This window comes from Leopardus geoffroyi, chromosome D4 (assembly GCF_018350155.1).
Source record: "Leopardus geoffroyi isolate Oge1 chromosome D4, O.geoffroyi_Oge1_pat1.0, whole genome shotgun sequence".
Classification (NCBI taxonomy): Eukaryota; Metazoa; Chordata; class Mammalia; order Carnivora; family Felidae; genus Leopardus; species Leopardus geoffroyi.
In genome coordinates, this window is record NC_059342.1 from 54,539,722 (window position 1) to 54,557,275 (window position 17,554).

The 17,554-nt window shown below is 39.0% G+C and overlaps 1 pseudogene; it reads left to right on the forward strand.

Moving 5' to 3' along the window:
* The first annotated feature begins 603 nt into the window (after positions 1–603).
* Positions 604–2,424, forward strand: LOC123592717 (annotated as a pseudogene).
* The last annotated feature ends 15,130 nt before the right edge of the window (positions 2,425–17,554 follow it).

Here is a 17,554-nt window from a genome sequence, read left to right on the forward strand (position 1 = left end):
GAAAACTACACAAATGCACGTGATAAATAAATTTCTTAATACCTATAACAAAGAGAAAATCTTAAAAAAGAGAGAAGCCAAATTATACTCAGGGAGAAACACAGGTAGGAATGAGAGTTTATTTACAGGAAGTAAAACAGTATGGTACTGGCCTAAAGACAGATATACAGACCAATAGAATAGAACAGAAAGCCCAGAAATAAACCCATACATACATAGGCAACTCATCTTTCACAAAGTGCCAAGAATACACAATGGGCAAAGGACAGTCTTTCCAGCAAGTGGTGTTAGGAAAACTAGATATAAAACTAGATAGGCAAAAGAATGCAAATGGATCCTTGTTTTACACGCTACACAAAAAAACCAACGCAAAATGGATTAAAGACTTAAACATAAGACCTGAAAGTGTGATACTTACCTGAAAACATAGGGGGAAAGTTTTAGGACATTGGTCTAGGCAGTCATTTCTTGAATATGACACGAAAAGAACAGGCAACAAAAGCAAAAATAGACAAGTGGGAGGGTCCCAAACTAAAAAGCTTCTGCACAGTAAAGCCAAGAATCTACGGAGTGAAAGGCCAACCTATGGGATGGGAGGTAAGGATGTTGATGTATTCTCTCACCGACACTTGCCTTCACGCCTGGCAAGGGAGTCTCCTTTGGGGCCTTCCTGGTCGGGGCATCATCAGGGATGAGCAAGCAGATGACAGAGTCTACGTTCCCTTTCCCCAGGACCTTCAGATTCCTCCTTCTGTGGTTCTTCTGTGGTCTGCCAAGGAAGTTCCGGCTCTTCTGCCACGTGGACTGAGGCTGCTTCCGAGTCCAGGCTTCATTATTGTTCAGACTAGCGGGTGTCGCCAGCACTCCCGGATGCTCTGGGCAGCACACCAGGTCCCACTACTTCTAGTACCGTAGGAGGAGCCACGGGGTGAAAACTCTCAGCATGGGGACCCGTTGCTGGTGATGAGGCACCTTCCAGGGATAGGAGGCAGCCCCTGCGATTACACTTTTAATGTCGTGTGGCTGCTTTTACCATGATCACGCTCAGGTATCTCCGCATCATCTCACCTGCGTAAAGATGAAGTAACTTTTAAATCTCCGGCAGGATTCTTTGTGGCTTCTCCTCTTCATCCTGACAAATACCAAATCCCTTAGTAATAAGTTACGTGACTCTGAAGATATTCATTATTTATTATTTTCACTGATCTTTTCACTAAATCTAGGTTTCTCAGTAAATTCCAGGCTTTTCTGCGTTGCGTCCATTTTTACGGCAAGGTCTACACGAACATACTAACGTATTCACTTATCTCAGTGCATTTCTTTGCCTTACATTTTTTTTCTTCTAATACGTGTGTAAGGGGGTTAGGCCTTTAAGAATCTTTTTGTCTTTCTAAGGTAACTTGCTTGGAAGACATTGTCACTTAATAATGAAGGGAAAATGAAAGCAAGGATGCAAATGTGTTTAAACATCGCACAAACAAGATATAGTTCTCTAGAAGAAGCAGCTAAGGTAGAGGGAAGTGTATTCTACACTCCCTCACCAAGACTGAAAGACATCTTAAATGCTTTTTCTAGCTTGGCTTCTGGCTTCGTTTTAGGTTTTCTTATTCTGGTAGCGAAGCAATTTTGTACGTCCTCATTTTGAAGACTTAGAGAATTTCAGTGTGGTCCTCACAGAAAAGAGCATCTCAGATTTAGCTCAGTACTGCCTCATCCAGGCCAATGACACAGCAGTCAACAGAGTCCAGAAGACAATAATTGCATTGCTAAAACCTGTGGGCCCAGACAGCGCCAGAGCTGAGAAAAGATGTCGGGATAGGAGCAGCCATGTTGAAAGTCAAGAAAATTGTCAATGAGTACGTTAACCTCATCACTGAGTGCAAAGACCCCAAGGTCTAAACCATTCTCCTCCATGGGGCCAGCAAAGAGATTCTCTCAGAAGTGGAATGCACCCTCCAGGATGCCATGTTATTGTGCCACAGTGTCTTCCTGGACCCCTAGCTAGTTCCGGTGGGTGGAACCTCTGAAATGGCTATGGCCCATACTTTGACAGAAAAGTCCAAAGCCATGACTGAGGTGGAACAATGGCCATACAGGACAGATGCCCAAACCTTAGAGGGCATCCCTCGTATACTTATCCAGAACTGGAGGGCTAGCACCATTCTCTGCTTACCTCTCCCTGCAGCCAAGCACATCCATGACAACCATGACACCTGGAAAATAAATGGTGAGAAAGGTACCTCGGTTGTGATGAAAGAATTGGGCATCTGGGAACCATTGGCTGTCAACTGGCAAACATACAAGACAACAACGGAGACAGCAGTTCGGCTACTGCGGGTTGATGACATCATCTCAGGCCACAAAAAGAAGGGTGATGACCAGAGCCAGCAAGGTGGGGCTCCCAGTGCTGCCCAAGAAGAGTGAGTGGCAGGAAAGGCGACCTCAACACACAGAGCCAGCAGAGGGTCTCTCTTCCTTGAGCCAGACTGCCAGGGACATTTTGAACGTCTTTGTTTGGAAGGGATCAGGTTGAAGGGCAGCCCTAGCCCCTTTCTGTCCCAGCTCAGTCTGCAAAAGGAGCTGACATGCAATTCTTTCTTGTAAGTTTTCCATTTGATTACATCTAAGTCATTCGGAAAAAAAAAAAAAAGCTAATATAATTAGACTGTTAACAACATGAAGACAGAATGTAGAACTCAGTGAACTAAGTCTGGGGTGGGTTAAGAAGAACGTTGTAGCATTTATTTAGCACCGTCCAAATAACAGTGGAGTTGGAAAACAAGAGGATTCTGATCCTTAAATACCTGAGGTCTGCTGTGAGACAGGAAAAAAAAAACCCATCAAGGTTTTTCTTTTTCTCATGAACCATGGAAGAAGCCCCTTGAAAACTCTTCTGATTTTCTGCTCACTACAATCTTCTAATCACAGAGCCCTCACACCAGCAATGTCCTGCAAACCTCCCAGAGAACTGCCATCTCGCTAGGTTCTTGTTAGAATTACACGAGGAGACAGTAAAGAAAACACACCCTCCCCGGTTCCTGGCACTCACTGCTGTAAGCAGGAATACCTTAATCCAAAGACTGGTATTTAACCTGGCAACAAGACAAATGAATTCTATCCCAAATACAGTAAAAAGGCGGCACAAGTGGAATCTTATCTGGCTCTATAATTCTTCCCTTTGAAGTAAAATAGAAGTTTGGAAGACCTTTACTTCTTTTGTCTTGTTGAGGGTACGGAAGGAGCTGAAACACCAATCGGCCTTTAAATCTCGGCACTGAGAGAGCAATGCCACTTTGGGAACTATGATTATATGAACAACCAAAGATTCCCATTTTTCAGAATCTATGCAACAGTCATCACCCTACTAAACAGATTCCCCCCACCACAATCTCCTCCCCTAAGGAAGTGATTCCTTCATGTAAGCTCGTGTAGATCCTTCAGATTTGGGGAAAATATGTCCTTTTGCTGGTCCTAGTAAATAAATTAAATCAGTCTAAGTGCAGTCCCCTTTTCTGTGTATTTTCCCAGCCTCTTTTGCTAGGGTGTATATCTGAAAATATAAATATTTTCAGATACAAAATGACATAAGAAGTCCTGCAGGGGAAATCTGGAGAGAGATTATCTTTACAGATAAATATGCATAACTTTCAGAAAAGAAAGGCATTTTTCCCTAGATCTGTCTTTTTTGCTTAAGATGTACGGATGAAAATGTGATGCCTGGAGCTGTGACAACCATGTTGTCACAGTGAGGCAATACAGTCCAAGGATGAAAAGCCAACACTCTGAGCACTATAAAACAGAAGCGTTGAGATCCTGCATCCTTGACATTGTTGCACCTCTGAAATAAATCTGGACATACCTACCTTTAGTCTTTTTTTAATATATTAAATATCTTAGCAATTTGAGACATTTGGTGGGTTTGTAGCTATTCACAGCCAAATCAATCCCTACATACTCAACTTCAAGCAGACAGCTGGAGGAAATGTAGATGACAGTCAAATATTATTTGATAAAAGTATATGAAATCTTCTTCTCTCACTATGTATGTATTTAAATTTGTTACATTTCATTTTTTTAGTGTTTTATTTATTTTGGGGGGGGGGGGTAGGGGAGGGAGAGGGAGAGGGAGGCAGGCACAGAATCCAAAGCAGGCTCCAGGCTCTGAGCTGTCAGCACAGAGCCCAACACGGAGTTTAAACTCACGAACCCTGAGATCATGACCTCAGCTAAAGTCAGATGTTTAACCAACTGAGCCACCCAGGCTCCCCTGTTCCATTTCATTTTAAATATGATAAATTGCGTTTTTAGCCAAAGAAGAGTAGCATTCCAAAGACTGGAAACTCCCAGAATATATAGGGAGGTTTTAGATTTAAACTCACTGGGAATGCTTATACTCTTCACAGACATAGTTTCATTAACACAAAGATCTGACCCTGACCACCATAAATGGATATTTTAATCTCAGGTTCCTGAATCTAAGTCCCTGTCACGCTGTATGTCAGTGCAAAAGAGAAAGGTAATCTTAGTGTAGAGATCTTCATAAACCCATGAGGTTAATTTTTTGAACTGTCATTTTGTTTGTTCCAAACCCCACTTTGGTTCTACTTTTCAACTCTCCCAGCTAGAAAGTAATTCACTAGCATAGTAGTATTGGCTAGAAATGTAGATTAGGTTTATTTTTTAAATAAGTACCTATTTTTGGTTAGCCAAATAATTGAATCTTTCACATAGTTAAAAATCAAGTAATACAAATAAAGTCGAAGTGCTTGCTGCTGTTCTCTCTAGGGGTGACTTCTGTTGAATGTTTGTGATTCTCCCAGATCCTTTCTATTGATTTGTTTACAAAGCTTTATCTAATGTGTGTGTGTGTGTGTGTGTGTGTGTGTGTGTGGTTGTACATTTGTTTATATACATAGAATTCATAGTTTTATGTTTTCTATTTGCATAAGGAATTTACACTATACACATCATTCTTTTTTCCACCCTATGTGTCTCTTTGATTATTGCATAGAATTTTATATACTGTGCATATACTATAGTTTAACACCTATTATTCGTTATGTAGGGGGTTTCTGATACTTCACTTTATAAAGAACACTGCAATGAACATCTTTCTATATGCATCAGTATAAGTGAATCTCAGGAGAGATGGGGAAGTAGAATGCTTGAGCATACACAGTTTACACTTTAATAGAGTTTGCCCAAATGATACTCAAAATTTTACGTCCACATGGAAAGTTCACAAAAGTACCTACTGCTCAATCACTTGATATTACAGGATCTTTGAACTTCTGATAATCTGATCTATGAAAGTGGGCATCTGAGAGTTGTTTTAATTCAGTTTTCAGAATGTTGACAAGGTTAAGCATCTCTTCATAAGTTTACAGGCCATTTGTATTTCCTCTTCAGAGAATAACTTCTTATGTGTTTATTTTTTTACTGAGTTTTTAAATCTTTTACTTATCTTTACAGGCTCTTTATGTACTCTGAATACTAACCTTTATCTTTAACAAATAATTATTTTTATCCAAAATATTTTATCCAAGTAGTCTTCATTTTTATAGTGACTTTTTGGCATAAAGAATACAATTTGGATGGGGTGCCTGGGTGATTCAGTTGGTTAAGTATCCGACTTCAGCTCAGGTCATGATCTCATAGCTTGTGAGTTTGAGCCCCACGTTGGGCTCTGTGCTGACAGCTCAGAGCCTGGAGCCTGCTTCGGATTCTATGTCCGTCTCTCGCTCTGCCCCTCACCTCCTCGTGCTAAGAATAAATAAGACATTAAAAAAAATTCTTTTTAAAGAATACAATTTGGCATAGTCAATTTTTCAGTGTCTTTATTGCCTTTGCTTTTGTTTTAATTTATGCATGCTCTCCATAACCCACATATATATTATATACTTTATATTTATGTATTTATATAATATGTATTAACCCATTTTACTATATATTTCATATTATATAAAATATAACTTTTATAAAATACATTAAACAATATATTTATGTTTATATAAATTCTATAAATATTTATATATTTATCAATATATTGATATTAATATTAATAAATGTATTAATATATTTTTATTTTATATATATTATATAAAATATACATATTATATAATATATATTTTATGTTATATATTATATAATATGTATATTATATTAATGGAGACACAATTGTACTTCTGGAATAATTCCTATACATTTGGAGAATAAATGCAAATAGATTCATCCCTTCCCCACCACACATAAAAAAATAAATTTCAGCTACACCTAAAACCTGAAGGTAATATGTAAGTTAGAATGAGTCTATACCAAACAGTCATCTGTCACGTACAGCCAGCACAGTGTTAATGTGGCTTAGATTTAGAGCAGTACCTCACCTGAAATTGATGTCTAGGAAATCGACATTGAAATCGGTAATACAACCATGTGAGACTCTGTTTACATGCAAGTCTAATAATCACATTATATGGATACTTCAGGCCTCATGTATGTGAGCTGTACTGAGAAAACATGACTACAAGCACATACTTCATGGCCATAAATCTGTGAACACAAGCTAGCTTTCACAGAGGAGAGGTTACATATTCCATTGAGAAAAGTGAATTGTGTAATGAAACCATTTTGTTAAAAGAAATTTCTAGAGTCGGGAAATAGAAAAGTAATTGAAAAATTTTTTTCAAGCGAAAGAGAAAGAGCTGATATCCTGCCATGTTAGAGGACTCTAAGTTTTGTACAATGCAATTTATTTAATTATTGGTACCAGCTTCCCAGAATGTGGTCAATAAAGAGTGGATATGTTGCTGGAACATGAAAACTGGAACAGGTTAAAAATGTTGTGACAGTTTTTTTTTTTAATGGCTTCATATCCTATAAAAGGCATTAATTTTCAAAAGAGTGATTATGGTTTGCCTTTTATGTACCATTATATCTAATTTGTTTTATGCTCCAGCAGTGAAAATTATTTTCCTCCCTCCAATTTATATGGCAAACACAAATGAATATTCAAGTAAAAAAAAACTGATTGGTTTAATTTGACCATTCTCTGCCTCACCATAAAAGTACATACTTTATCCTGAACTAAGTGGGTAGAAATAATAACTGGTCTTAAATCACTACAATTCACTCGGCTCCCCAAAAAAAAAAAAAAAAAAAAAAAAAAAAATTCTTGAAAATAAGTAACCATTCTCATTCCAGGAAGGTAAAAAGGTTAATGGACCTAGGAGAAACCAAAGCAATAGTAATATTTAAAAACTGATGGCTGGATATGGCCTCAGCTTTCTCATGAGGAAGATTCAGGAAACCCAGATAGTTAGCAAAACTTACCCGGGTATATCTAATAAAATTAGATCTGAAAAATTCTTGTTCAGATATGCACCCACTTGTGTGTTTATTCATTTTTATAAAAAAGCAAGGTCTGTCCCATTACTGTAAGAGCTGAAGGAACTTGGGGAAGTCAGTGGTGTAATTTTTTTTCAGTTTATTTATTTTGAGAGGGGGAGAGAGTGAGAATCCCAGGCAGGATCCATGCCATCAGCACAGAGCCTGATGTGGGGCTCAAACCCACAAACCATGAGATCATAACCTGAGCCGAAGTCGGATGCGTAACCCATTGAGCCCCAGAGGTGTGAAGAGATTTTCATTTATGCCATAAGTTTCCTTTCGTACCTAATGAGTGCCTAAAATTTTGGTTAAAACCTAAGGTTAATACTTCATTACCCAGATTAATTATAAATGTTCAGACCAGTTTTCATATGTTTTATAGACTAGAGAACTCACGCCCTTCCTTTAGGCATGCAGCAAAGACCCTCAGCCTAGATAACAGGATCCACAAGCCTGGAAACCAAGAGCAATGACACATCGCTCTGAAACCGTAGGGTTCATCCTAGAAGGCATGTGAGGTACTTATGATGTGACATGATGGGCTCAGCATGATGACATCTACTTTTTTTTTTTTAATTTTTTTTTCAACGTTTATTTATTTTTGGGACAGAGAGAGACAGAGCATGAACGGGGGAGGGGCAGAGAGAGAGGGAGACACAGAATCGGAAACAGGCTCCAGGCTCTGAGCCATCAGCCCAGAGCCTGACGCGGGGCTCGAACTCACGGACCGCGAGATCGTGACCTGGCTGAAGTCGGACGCTTAACTGACTGCGCCACCCAGGCGCCCCTGATGACATCTACTTTAAAAAGTGCAAGTTTCTGGGAAAGGGAGGATGAGCCCTGTGAATGAAAAATACAAAATATATAATTTGAAATTGAATCCATCCCGAGGCTGCAGTGGAGAACAGACTCTTTGGGACCAAGATACCGAGTCCTGCCCCTTGACATTATTTTGTTTCTCAGATAAGCCAGTTCATCATCCTAGATTCAGCTTCTTTTGCATATATTCTGTGATCGTGCCTCTCAAATATGATTCCCAGGGGTGCCTAGGTGGCTTAGTCGGTTAAGTGTCCAACTTCGGCTCAGGTCATGATCTCGTGGTTTGTGAGTTCGAGCCCCACGTTGGGCTCTGTGCTGACAACTCAGAGCCTAGGGCCTGCTTCAGATTCTATGTCTCCCTCTGTCTATGCCCCTCACCCTCCCTCTCTCTCTCTCTCTCTCTCTCTCTGTCTCTCTCTCTCTCTGTCTCTCTCTCAAAAATAAATAAACATTAAACAAAATTTTAAATAAAAAAAAACATGATTCCCAGATGAGGGCTGGGCCTAGACCAAACTTCCACCAATTCTTGGGAAGTAGGAAGAAGAAACATGCATTTTCAAAAAATTACAATTATTCTGGTAACAGAACAAGTCTTCTTACTCTCAGATACTTATTTATAAAATTATGGCGATAGACACAATGGTGGTGTATAAGCCCTTGGTTCTTATTCAGAAAAGATAACTGCAATCAAGGTTTTTTCCTATGAAATATAAATACCTGGGAAATACTAGTCTATGGTGAGTAAATATTAGAGAAGTAATTTGGGAAGGCTGAGACATGATTGGTGGATGTTGCTGCTAAAAAAAAGTTGCTATTTTCTGCTTTTTGTAGTTGAGGAAACAGATCCATCTGTTCGATCGATTCAGGACAGAAAAGTCCCTTAGGCAAAAAGAAAGTAATAATAAATGGAGTTCTAATCAACAAGAGGATGAAGGGTACTGGAAGTATTAATTAATTGGTCAGATATAGTTTTTCATTTCTGGGCAATGAAACAATCACGTTTTAAAAATTCAAACCAAAAGGGACTCTTAACAGAATGAGTGGACAAGCCAGAGCACATTAATGACAGGGCCCGGGATGGAGCAATGTTGTGTAACTCTCTGGGAAATTTTCTCCCTGTGACCCAGAATAATTCTAGAAAAATATAAGTCTTTTAATGTTTTCCCAAAACTCTAGTGCTACTTTTTATGGCAGATACTACCTGGTCAATAGCAATGTTAGACTTTTCCCTTAACTGAGTTTCACATGTTTCTAACTAAATTCATTTTTTTTATGTTTATTTATTTATTGTTGAGAGAGAGAGAGCAGATGAGGGGCAGAGAGAGAGGGAGGGAGAATCCCAAGTACAATCCCAATCGCACTGACAGTGTGGAGACTGACACAGGGCTTGAACCCATGAACCGTGAGATCATGACCAGAGCCAAAACCAACAGTCTGTCGCTTAACCAATTGAGCCACACAGGCACCCCCATAAATTCATATTTTCTTCTATGAAAATACAACATAATAAAACTCAATTTTGTTCTCTATACTAGGTTCTGTCCTACTCTTTCCTATATGCACCATTTAGATATTTTTTTCAGTAGAGATACTTAGGTTGAATATACAATATTCCATTATACTAAATAACTGTTCTTTCTTTCTTTGGTTTCCATGAGCACAGATCACCCATTGTATGAGGCACTGAGCTGAAATGCTTGAACAGGTCAACTTAACTTTCTCCCTATCTGTTCCTAACTTTTCAGCCCCATGACAGCCATTCACCAGTGAAGAAACTGAGTTTCAGAAATGTTAAGAAACTTGACATTGGCTCCTCAACTAGTATGTGACAAAGACGTTTGAACTTGGTATTTCTGATTAATTAAAAAAAAAAAAAAAGAAAGAAAGAAAGAAAAGAAAACCTATTATAGGCTGAGGCACACACAGTTCTTCAGTGAATATTAGGTCATTTCCTTTTTTCCCCTCCTCTGCTCCTCCACGAAATCACCCTGATTTAAGAAACTACTAAATACAACATGCGCCGTACCTCATGATTCATAAAACATATTTACACATTAGATAAATTAAGACATATTTTAAAATGCAATAGTAAGTAGACAGGTATAAAGAGTGTGGATAAAAAGCTGTGAGACAGATATCAACTCTACTTCCATTTGTTGATCTGCTTAGAACCTTGTGTTTAGTGCATGTCTATACTGGAGCACCCAAGGAGAGATGCTCAGGAATTGGGCAGCTCGTTTTCCTGGGCCCCTAAGAGATGGGAGCACCCCTCACTTCCAGAAGAGGAGGAGGACACTAATGTGAAACCACAAGTTTCCTGCCCCAAGATTGCGGGAACCTCACGAAGGTTGTGTTACAAAACACTTGGTTGTAGGCCAACGTAGAGAAGATCCATCCTGGTGCCCAGGAGGCACAGCAATCAAGTCTTGCTCACAGACACGACCCCAGCGATGCCCCTCTTCTCTTGGCTTTCCCCAGGGGACCCCCGAGTGATCTCTGCCTCCCACCCTGCTCTCCACGCCCCACACACCACCTGCCTTGCTCTCCCAGATAATCCCTTTTTGTCAGATGTCATGGCCTGTTTCACTCTGATAAGAGCAGCCTAGAGAGACTTGCTGGACACTGCTCAGGAAAGCACCTCTGTTTCTACTCTAGCAAATCCTCAGAATGAGGTAACCCTCTCTCAGCATTTCAGTGAATTCTCATTTTTTCGAAGTAGGCCTGGCTTGGGGCGCCTGGTGGCTCAGTCGGTTGAGCGTCCGACTTCGGCTCGGGTCATGATCTCATGGTTCCTGAGTTCGAGCCCTGCATCGGGCTCTGTGCTGACAGCTCAGGGTCTGTATCCTGCTTCAGATTTTTTGTCTCCCTCTCTCTCAGCCCCTCCCCTGCTCACACCCTGTCTCTCTCTCTCAAAAATAAAGATTTATAAAAAAAAAAAGAAAAGAAGAAGAAGCAGGCCTGGAAACTGTAAGCGTCCCATCCTCCCACCTGTACCTTCAGTCCCACATTGTAGCTAATCCAAAGACTTCTTCTCTGGCATAGGAATTGTTTCTCCGGGTAGAAGTCCATAAAACCACTTAACCTTTCTCAGCCCGTTCTAGTGGGAATCTGTAAAAAATAAGACCCTTCACGAACCACTTGTCTTCTTTTGAATATAATAAGGTTTGTGTGAGATCTAGCAAGAAAATCAGCATCTATGAATGTTTTAAGTATTTGAAAACTAGAAATGTCAGAGTGGACCCATGTTGCATGGGAAAGAACGCAGTGAAGCAGGAAGGAGGGTTGTCTTACTTTGGATACTAATAGGGTGTTGTTCTAATGCTGCCCGGGGAGGAAATAAAAAACAGAAAGAATCACCTTTATGGTGCCTCAGAGACCTTGACACAAGAAATAGGGCAAGAATTCTAAGCTGTATTGTGAAGTCTAAAACGTGCTGCCCACATCTCTAGCTTCACAGGGCTCTGAAGGCCTGACACGCAGTCCCCTGCTGTGGCCAGATATACTCCACACCTGACGCCTAAGCCTCCCCACAGACTAGTTCCGTCTCTCAGCTGGACAGTTGCCCTCTACCTGGTCATCAGCCTAATGGGCTTAGCTTTCCTGACAGCCCGTGGAAGTGTGCAAATAAGCCAATCACACCCTCCTGTATAAATCAGAGAGCACCTCACCTCCTCCTTACTACAAAGCCTGCTTCCTATAGCCCGACTCTGGATTGCATCCCCCATGTGTCCCTGCGTAGCTTCCAGTGTTGTGAGCTCCTGGAATGTGAGTAGGGTGACTGGTGTTGAGTGCCATTGTCATGTGTTTGCCCACCTTATACTATTTAGGGATGTGACCCTCCCTCACTAACTGCAGGAATAGGAGGTAATCAGAACACAAGCCTGTACTGGAATGTCAGAAACATACATTTGTTTTTTAATGTTTGTTTATTTTTTAGAGAGAGAGAGAACAAGCAGGAGAGGGACGGAGAGAGAGGTAGACAGAGAATCCGAAGCAGGCTCCAGGGTCTGAGACATCAGCACAGAGCCAGATGCGGGGCTCGAACCCATTAACCAGGAGATAATGACCTGAGCTGAAGTCAGACGCTTAACCAACTGACCCATCCCGGCGCTCTGGAAACATACAATTTTTAAGAGCAAATCTGTTCAAAATAACCTTTTGGTTAAAAATCAATCCATTGCAAAACAGTATGGCGGTTTCTCAAAAAATTAAAAACACAGCTACCCTATGACCCGGCAATAGCACTACTGGGAATTTACCCAAGGGATACAGGAGTGCTGGTGCATAGGGGCACTTGTACCCCAGTGTTTATAGCAGCACTTTCAACAATAGCCAAATTATGGAAAGAGCCTAAATGTCCATCAACTGATGAGTGCATAAAGAAGATGTGGTTTATATATTCAATGGAATACTACTTGGCAATGAGAAAGAATGAAATCTGGCCATTTGCAGCGATGTGGATGGAACTGGAGGGTATTATGCTAAGTGAAATAAGTCAGGCAGAGAAAGACAGATATCATGTGTTTTCACTTATATGTCAATCTTGAGAAATTTAACAGAAAACCATGGGGAAGGGAAGGGGAAAAAAATAGCTACAAACAGAGAGGGAGGGAGGTACACCATAAGAGACTCTCAAATGCAGAGAACAAACTGAGGGTTGATGGGAGGTGGGGGAGAGGGGAAAGTGGGTAATGGGCATTGAGGAGGGCACTTGTTGGGATGAGCACTGGGTGTTGTATGGAAGCCAATTTGACAATAAATTATATTAAAAAATAAATAAAATGAACATTAAAAAATCCACTGCAGTCACTGGGAGAGTATCTAGGTAAAATGTATACACGGACACCAAGGAATCATATATAGGAATCAACGTGATCACAGCATTTTGCAAGAACACGTTAAACACGTTAGAATAGTTATTTATTAGGATGCTGGGGAGTGAGAGGTGGATACAGAGGTAATAGGGAATAAACATATCACTAAATAAACAAGAGAGGGGCCACAGGCCCCACACAATAATGGGCCATGAACTGAGGACAGGATAGACACCCCCCCCCCATTCCAGGAACTCCTTGCCCAAAGAAAGCAGCAATTCATTCACATGGTCAGTGTGTGTGTACATTTTAAAAATGGCTCTTTGCTTTCTGTCTTGGAAACCGATTTTTATATATCAATCTTATGACCAGTACCTTTATTTACCTATTTTATGTTCTCTAATCGTGTTCAATGTCATCTGCTAGGCTAGAGATTTCTAGGAACACATCCTGATTATCTGCAAATAAAGATAATCATCTTGTTGCCTCCTTTCTCTTTTGTTTTCCTCATATTTCTTTCTCTTCTCTAATTGAAATGGCTAGTACATCTGGAGCGACGTTAAATAATCAATGACAGTGCCTCCTTTTCATCCTTTTAGGAGAATGCTTCTAGCACTTAATGATTAAGGATGCTGAATATTGCTTTATAAATACTCAGTTTTATACTTCCTTATGAAGCAATATACATATTCTTACAGTCAGAGCAAAGGAGCATTTTATTAGGACCTGTGCTTTGTTTGTAAACCAGGAACGGGAGTTGGATTTTATCACATCTCATTCTCCCTCTGGAATTAAATGTGTGGCTTTTGTGCTTTGGCCTCTTCTTAAAGTGACAGATTTATTTGTGTTATTATTTAGAAGATGCAGAGTGTATTTTTTTAATTAATTTATTTATTTTTAGAGAGACAGACACAGCATAAGCAGGGGGAGGGAGAGAGAATCCCAAGCAGACTTTGCACTGTCAGCGCAGAGCCTGACATGGGCCTGGAACTCATGAACTGTGAGATCATGACATGAGCCGAAACCGAGAGTTGGATGCTTAACCGACTGAGCCGCCCAGGCGTCCCCCAGAGTGTATTTTGTAATATGAAATGCAAGCAATGGAAATCTGTACCTGTTCTCAAAGTAGTGTGTTGAGCGGTCTTACCACATGAGCATGCAAGTCTAACAGAAAGAGATGGCCAACGAACTTTGGATGTCCATTTATATGTGGCATTCCAGATTCTCTCATTCTTGCTTCACAGAGAGTGATTCTTTTGGGAAACCTGGCTCAGGCCTCAGCCACAACTCCCCCAGAATGCCGATCACTATTATGACACTTTGCTTATGATACAGTTTTATTTCTGTGCAATCTTGGATTCCTGTCCCCCCAAGAGGAGCTGCTTCAATGCCTAAATTTGGTCCTGATTATGAACTGCAGGATATATTCATCTGTGTTTACTCTGTAAATTTTCTGCAATGCTTCCATGATTTATTCAGAATCTGATGTTTGGGAGCAATTACTTTGATAGAAAACCTATAAGCTCTGTGAAGGCAGAGACAGAATCTCCAGGGACTTCCCAGCACAGGGCTTGGTACAGAGAAGATGCTCAATACATATTTGATTATTTTTGTTTGAAACTGTTTTTGAAACACGGGTTTTCATTACAGAGGTTATATGTGGTTCTATCTTTAGAAAATAATAATTTTATAGGAAACTGTCTTTGAAAGTGCTATAAGGAATGTTGTAATACTGCTATCCTCCATGCATTTTTCCAGCTTTACTGAAATATAATTGACATATAACATTGTAAAAGTTTAAGATGTACAGCATGTTAATTTGATACACTTATATACTGTGAAATGATTACCAGCCTGGTGTTAGTGAATACCTCCATCCTCATATAATTACCATTTCTTTTCTTGTGGCAACAATATATAAGACCTACTCTCTTAGCAACTTTCATGTATATAACACAGTACTATTTACTCTAATCACCATGCCGTACATTACATCCGCAAAACGTATTCATTTTATAACTGAAAGTTTGTAAGGGCTTTAAAAGTGCTTCTATGGCTTAAGATTTTATGACTCTTTAAAGTGAACAAAGCATGTTCATATTTTACTTCAACTGATTCTCATCCAGACTCTTGGAGGGGAGTATCCTTAGTATTCTATTTTGAGTGTGAAACAAATAATCACAGAGATGAGGGAATTTACACAAAAGCACTAACTTGGTAATCCCTGAGAAAAAAATACCCAGCAATTTGAAGTCCCAGATCTCTGAATCTTCCATGAAATGTCAAGAAAATAACATTTAAAATAAACACTAAAGTCAATCAGAAAACCAAAAGGATAGACAAGGTCACAAAACAATAGTGTTTGGTCTGAGGACAACTACGTGGAGGATGGTATAAGTTTATTATTGGCAGAAAAGAAGCCCATTTGAGATGTTTTAAAAGAAGAGAAAAATAATACTGAAAAATTCCAATGAAGAAAATCACCAGAAAAAATAAGGTAATGCATTTATGAATAGTCCCTCAGCGTAGAAAACACATTTCATCTTTGCTTTTCTTATACCTAAAGCAATTAATGTTTGGCATTTAGAAGGTGCTCAGAAGTGTTCTACTGATTAATGAATGAATAATCATAATTTACTTCTAGGTTTATGTAAAACATTTTTAAAGCACAGTAAAATTTCAAAATATATGTGTTAGGTTCAGGCTCTTTTTATTATTATTAAAAAATCATTGGCAGCTTACTTATAATAACTTAAATGTTATTCCCAAAATGCATCACTAAGAAGTCAATTTTTATTTATTTTTGTGGTCTTGAAGGATAATGCACAATTTTTGCATACAGAGTTTGGTATTTAACTCCTGTGTTTTTATGACTTCCCTATGGACTTTCTGCTCTTGTGTTCCCATCTGAAGAGTTAAATAATCTCCCTATGACTATTTCTTTTGATGTGACCTTTCTCTTATGCCATGTGCACCTGAGAAAGTACAACATCAGTAGAAACCCAGACTCTGGAGCTCAACAAACTCACTCGAGTTACAGAAATTAAAAATAGGTATGCGTACAGCAAATAAAGGAGAAATTAGGGTCATTCTATTTGGAATTATATGATCTCAGAGTTGTGAAGAAATGTACACTCGGGTTATCCCAATGACTCATAGAAGGCATAAAGGTGCACTCTAACATCCCTTCATTAAATTTTTTTTTTTCTCAACGTTTATTTTTTTATTTTTGGGACAGAGAGAGACAGAGCATGAATGGGGGAGGGGCAGAGAGAGAGGGAGACACAGAATCGGAAACAGGCTCCGGGCTCTGAGCCATCAGCCCAGAGCCTGACGCGGGGCTCGAACTCACAGACCGCGAGATCGTGACCTGGCTGAAGTCGGACGCCCAACCGACTGCGCCACCCAGGCGCCCCTAACATCCCTTCATTAAATGGTTTAAGTTTCTAATTTTTGTTTTACTTCATTGATGTTTTAAATTGCAGTGAGAATTTCTTGCTTATTTTACCAAGTCAAATAATTCGAAGTATAAAGTTAATAATCTGCATAAACGCACCCCTCCTTACACTCCTCCTTTGGAGCAACTATTATTAATAGTTTGGCATATATCGCTACACGTCTTTTTTTCATGCTTATGTAAATGTCAATAGGCATACTCAGAATTGCTTTAAAACATAAGTCATTCTGACCTTGAATCATTCTTTCAGAAACTTCCTAAAATATTATGATACCTAAGAAACTGATATCTGTATTAATACATAATTATTTTTAATAGATAAACTTCATTTTAAAAGAATTGTGCCCTTTGATTTTATCTATGCATAATCATGCTCAGTACAAAGGAACTGTAGTTTAACTTCTACAAAACACTAACACAATTTTTAAAGTGGTTTGTAAAATATATATTAAGTAAATACATAATTCAAACATTTACCTTTAACGTTTACATTTCCATTGACCTTTATGGTTTTATAGTACTATAGAATTAAATTTAGGATCGTGACAAGGATGTCTCTCTAGGTACTCCAATTCAACACTGTTTTGTATCAAGACAAGAGATACAAAACAGCATTAGAAAAAAAAATTGACAACCTACTTACTAAGTTTATGATTGCTATAAAATCCAAGAGCATCTACTGTTACATATTTACACAGTGTTCCACAATGTTATAAAAGAGCAATATGCAAAAATCATTGTTCTGTACTCCAGCAACAATTGATTAGAACTTATAATTAAAATAGATTGAAATAAATAGTATTGATAAGAGAAAAAAAAGACATTTAGATATACAGTAAAACCTTGGTGTGTGAGCATATTTCATTCTGGAAACATACTTGTAATCCAAAGCACTGGTATATCAGAGCGAATTTCCCCATAAGAAATCACGGAAACTCAGATGATTCGTTCCACAACCCAAAAGTATTCATATAAAAATTATTACAATACTGTAATACAATACAAAATAATAAAGAAAATACAAAAGAAAAAGAAAAAGAAACAATCTAACCTACCCTTACCTTTGAAAAGCTTCATG